Source organism: Chelonia mydas, chromosome 1, assembly GCF_015237465.2.
Source record: "Chelonia mydas isolate rCheMyd1 chromosome 1, rCheMyd1.pri.v2, whole genome shotgun sequence".
Classification (NCBI taxonomy): domain Eukaryota; kingdom Metazoa; phylum Chordata; order Testudines; family Cheloniidae; genus Chelonia; species Chelonia mydas.
The window spans coordinates 125,439,471-125,445,470 of record NC_057849.1 but is presented as its reverse complement, the minus strand read 5'-3'; positions in this window follow the sequence as shown (position 1 = coordinate 125,445,470).

Here is a 6,000-nt window from a genome sequence, read left to right as displayed (position 1 = left end):
ACAAAATTAACTTTGTCTGCACCCACCTCAGAATGAGCATTTCTGCTCAGACACAGAGTGACTATCTGAGTCATCATGGCCCCAGAGCAGACTACTAGAGGGTAAGAGAGTTCATAGAAGCTGTGCAGAGGTTTGACTCTCTGAATGATTGGAATTTCCCTTGAAGATCTTGGAGGCAGCACTCACTGCCACCTCCACATCCCCAAACCTCTTTCTTGGGGTCTTCTTCAATCTTACCTCAATAAGATCAGCCCTGTGTTTTTTTCTCACCTCTACCCACCTCCCATGGATATTTCTATCGGAGGGTACAATCTGATTTATAACTTCCAATAAATTCACACCCAAGAAGTAGGCACCCACAAGAGTAACTTTTCTTGATTAAGTTGCTGGGAGTATTGTAATTAGAAATTTGGAAAGAATTTATACTTGACTCTATAGCTTCCCAGTTGTAAAATCTTTTTTTTAATCCATTTCAATTATATTTGCTCAAATCAGTGATTTTTGGAAATCATCTCTATATTATCAATGGATTCCTAATGAGCTGTGAAGTAGAAGCTGTACATTCTTGTGAATACTGACAAAGGTAATACAATCACATATTCCCAAGAAACCTGAGATGAACTGAAGCTACCAGAGTTCTTTCTGTACTTGACTGTCGGACTCCCGTTTCTCTGACTGCTCTGAAAGTATATGTTAGGATATAGATATTCAGGCCTGTCTGTAAAGGCCTGTACTCTAAGAATTTAGGTGTATTCTTATCACTTGGCTAGTTAGAGGTATAAAAGAAAGAATCAAAATCACTGTCTGCCGGCGTAAGAGCCTTCTCTTACTGTGACAGTCTGAGGCCCTGTTCTTAGGCTAAGGCCTTTGGCTAAGCCGCAGAGGCAGCCAGAAGCTGGGAAGCGACCGGTCACCTCCTCACATTCCAAACTAGTCACATTGCAATGAGGTGCTATTGGGGCTGTTAGGAATACAATCCTGTCCTGATAGTGCCTGTCACCTCCAGAGAAAGGGAAGTGCCTAGAAAATGTAAAAGGAAACTTAGTTTGATAGCATCCTGTCTGGCAAGAACTCACCTATCAATAGCTGGGATGTGAAATCCTCATTGTTCTATCACTGTGGTCCCCATTTCCCTATTGTTTGTCTGTATAATCTCTGTCTGTTTCTGTGATTGTTTCTGTCTGCTGTATAATTAATTTTGCTGGGTGTAAACTAATTAAGGTGGTGGGATATAATTGGTTAAATAATCATGTTACAATATGTTAGGATTGGTTAGTTAAATTTCAGTAAAATGATTAGGAGTACTTGTGGCACCTTAGAGACTAACCAATTTATTTGAGCATGGTGCCACAAGTACTCCTTTTCTTTTTGAGAATACAGACTAACACGGCTGTTACTCTGAAACCAGTAAAATGATTGGTTAAGGTATAGCAAAGCAGAACTCAAGTTTTACTATATAGTCTGCAGTCAATCAGGAAGTGTGTGTGTGCATGAGTGGGTGTGTGTGTGTGGGGGGGGAATGGGAACAGGGAATGGGGGTGGGGAAATTGGAATCATGTTTGGCTAAGGGCAGGAATGGGAACAGGGACACAGGTGTAAGGCTCTATGGTGTCAGAGCTGGGAAGGAGGATACTAAGGAAGGAAACTGGAATCATGCTTGCTGGAAGTTTACCCCAATAAACATCGAATTGTTTGCACTTTTGGACTTTGGGTATTGTTGCTCTCTGTTCATGCGAGAAGGACCAGGGAAGTAAGTGGGTGAAGGAATAAGCCCTCTAACAGTATACATGTGAAACAGACCTTTCTTATCCTTCTGCTGGCTGTTTTTTATTGTTGAATTTGGTGCCTTTGAAGGGTGCTCAATTGACTGCCCAAGACAACTATTAATCCATAGAACAAATAAGTCACAGTAAGCTGCCATACAAATTTACCCTAACTATTCCATTAATGTGCCTCAACCTTGAATTGAGGAAAATCTCTGGAGGGCTGAAGACAATTCCATCTCTAGGCCCAATTCTTATTTAGTCTCTTGACATTGTAAACGGTGTTGCTGAAGTGGGTGATGCTTTAAGTACTTCAACTAGTTTTAAGCTAACTCATTTCACTCATTCCATCAAAAAGTTTCTACATTTACTGAAGGGATTTGACTGCATCTTTTCAACATAGGAAAATAACTTTTTCCAAGGAATTAATTTCTTTAATGGGAGTATTTTCCATAGTCCAGCTCGCTAAAATCTTTCAGAATTGGAAGTCTGTTGACTTCAACCTAATTTGTGCTTTTTTTAGCACTTACTATGTATGTTTTTAACGAAATGTTTGAGACTTACATGGCTTCCATAATAACCAACAAACATCAATGTTTTTTCTGTTTCAAAGCAGGTTCAGCTCTTCATTTGGATTAAATTTTGTCACAAAGTTAGGTCCTGTTTAAATTAGTGAACCATTCATAAACTAATCCTTATTTTCAATGAATGTATACATTCATTTTAAATACTAATTTTCACCAAATAGTTTGGAAAAATAATTTTCATAAGCCATGTAGTTTTGTGAACTGCAATCTACTTTCTATCTGTATGTTGATGGCTTTGTCATTATGTGTCTAGTTATTGTTTATGATTCTTGGTTGGATGAGTGAAATATTTTAAGCAGAATAAAAACAAATAATGGATATTCAATTCCCAGGTAGGACAGGAAAATAACTATTTTTGTTTTTTGGGGTTTTTTGGTGGTCAAATCACAAAATCCCCCAAAATTTAATTTGGGTTGACCTGAAACATTTTTTGAGGAGGGGTGTTTCTCATCAATATAAAAAACAAAACCTCATTTCAAGTTGAACAAAATGTTTTGTTCAGTCTAAAAAAAACCCAGTTTGTTTAGCTTTTAGGTGTCTCTCCCTCCTACCCCCTTTTAGGTAAATCTGCCGAATTTCAAAACAAAACCATTTAAACAATTTTTCCTTTCAAAAATGTTAAAACAAAACATTTCAGCAATCAGAATCCCCCCCCCCCAATTTTATTTGGCTGAAACAAGTTGAAATAGACTTTTTGATGAATAAATTATTTGCCAGGGGGAAAAATAGAGCTGCTCTCCCATATGAACATTTGGGTCAATATTCATGCCAAAATTCATAACATTTTCAGGATTTGCAATATCTTCATGTGTATCTGATGGAAGTCCATATACTCATAAGACCCCTACAAATTGCAGTTTTCTTAGCTAACCTAGTGATTGGCTTGGTATAGATAGACTGACTGATAATGAATTATACATGGTTGTCTTTTTGGTCAAAATATATGCTACATTTTCTTAAACTGTTTATCCAACTCTGCACTTTTCAGAAGTTTGTAAAACACAGAGAACAACTTACCTACTATTAGTATTTGTACTTTGTTTCCTAGTAGTCTAATTCAGTTTGCAAACTTCAAACTCCTGACTGAACAGAAACATCAGAAATACTGCTTCAGTGGCAAATTAGATTTGTAGAATCTGTCAATATAACAAGAATACCAATGCAGTAACACAGAACCCTTTGAAATGGGTGCAAAGTCCATCAGATGTCCATCAAATTAAATATGAAATGTGGCCAAATGCATTATTTAAATCTATTTACATAGCAATTTAAAAGCCCTAATACTTAATGGAAATTACCTTGTTGATATATTTGATTACTAAAACACATGGTGACTTCAATTCTTACATGAAAATTTAGCCTTTGTACAATATTTCTAATGATGTCTTTAAGCATTTGAGTGGTTGACATTATTTTCGTGTAACACAAATGAATTTCCATATCTTCATGATTATCGGTTTTGCAATCATAGGGACAGGCTCTCAGATATCCTGAATTTGCACATGCTTCAGTGCACTATGCACTTTCTAATGTTGTACTTGCTTTTTAATTATGTATCCGCTTATGTATGGTTAATAGTTTTTGTTACTATTCACAATGTTCAGCTTGGTCTATTTGGTTATTGAAAAATGTCATGACATTCATTGTTTGAAAATTTCATAGGAGCCTTGCACAATTCAATAAAATCCCCACCCGCAGTGTACTAAAATATCCAGAAGAAGCTTGTTAAAAATCCTTCTATCACTATACATAACTCTGTAGACATATCCACTAATCATAATAAAAGCCTTACAGAAAGGTATATAAATACATTGAAGCTAGGGCAAAGTTATGAGCTAAGAAGGAGCATAATGCATCCCTGATTTGCCCCCAGACCAAGTTCAACATTTTGTTGAAACAGGGTATCTGGCTGTTAAACATTCAACAAGTCTGTCCAGTTCCTCCTCTCACCCATCAGCAAGGCTCTTTCCTTTCCTTTCACAATAAGTGGTGCAAAACATAGCATGCAGATATTGCTAATTTGCCTTGGTATCAGATGCTTTCATCTTTCTTTCATTTTTCCAAATGCACATTTCACGGTCATTCTATAGCTATTCAGGGTATTGGTAAATGGGTCCTGTTGTCCTATCCAAATGTTCAGAAAAAGGCTTCATGAACCTAGGAAACAGGGTTAGCTGTGTCCCCCAGAATGACAGGAGAATGGCAATGCCATCAGTGTCATAGTGGTCATCAGAGCAAAATTTCCATTTCCTATGGTAGAAAACAGACCAGAATTTCTAACAATCCTGGCATCATAGACATTTCCAGAATGCCTCACATTAGTATTTGTGAACCTTCCATTGTGATCAACCTGGTCTTGGGGCACAATGGAGTAACTGCCCATTCCATTAATGAACTCCAAGAACTAATGTGTGGTGGGGAGGAAGAATAGGCGCATGGGTCCAGCAATGGCCTCAGTCCAATTTGGGAACCGCAACCGTGGCCCTTGACATCCTGAAGTTCTGCAATTATTGCTTGTCAACCCAGGTCTGCAGTACTGTCCTGTCCGAACAATCAGTGCTACTTGGTCAATGCGCAAAGCAGCACTCCGCTGAGTGAAACTGGTTCAAAAGGAGTTCAGTCATAAGTATCTAATTTCAGCTTCCTCCCACTCAAGTGTCCAGTTTGCCCTGACTCTGAAGTCATTGCACAACTTAAGATATAGTTGCAGCAGTCTGGTAGTATTAATCACTATGAGGATTACAGTGCTCAGCAGTGTTTCCCCCAGGCTTCCTAACAGTGCCATTTTGAAAGCACTATCTCATAACAAGATGGATGATGGGCTGAAATCAGAAAAATTATGGGAATTACTTAGTTTGACCCATGCCCCAGAATGCCGTTACCTTCTGGTAGGTATCTCACAATGAGCAGCGAGAAATATTCTACAGTTCATACAGCCTAGTGACAGAGCAATGGAGCAATGTACCATGAGAGGTCCTTTCAGAATGCTGAGCCCTTATTTTGAAACAATGCCGTGCTGTGTGGACACGATTCCAAAGGGAGGTAGCATAACAATGTGGTATGGATGCACTATTCATACAACAGATGTGCTCATTTAACGCAAATACAGAAAGCCTGCAACAACTTTCAAGTGTAGACATGCCCCAAAGGACAAACTAAGTGATACTGGCTGCAGCAGTCCCACAGGAACACTTCCTCCCCTCTCCTCTTGTGAGGTGGGGAAATGTCTGGCGGTTGTGCCTTTTGCTCTGTATACAACAAAAACAAGCTAGTGGAAACTATATGGGCACAGCTGGGTCTTAGATAAGTGTTTATTAAATATGACTAAACAAGCCACGTCCACCTATATATGTACTGCTTCATTGACTGATTTCAAGTGTCTTCTAAAACATATTGTAACTCGACTGACAGGTGGTACAGGCAGCAACAAAGGCCGGGTGCAATATCTAGGGGTTTTTCTTAACAATACAAACCAGAATCTGCTCAAGCCCCAATCCAGTAATCTGGAAAAACTAAGCAATACTCCAGGGCACCTCTAAGATGCAATTCTTCCCCACTTGCGAACTCTGAGTCTGTGTATAACAAAAAAAAAAAACAAACAACCCTTTTATTAAAGAAGAAAACACAGTATTAATTTGGGAAAACCATGC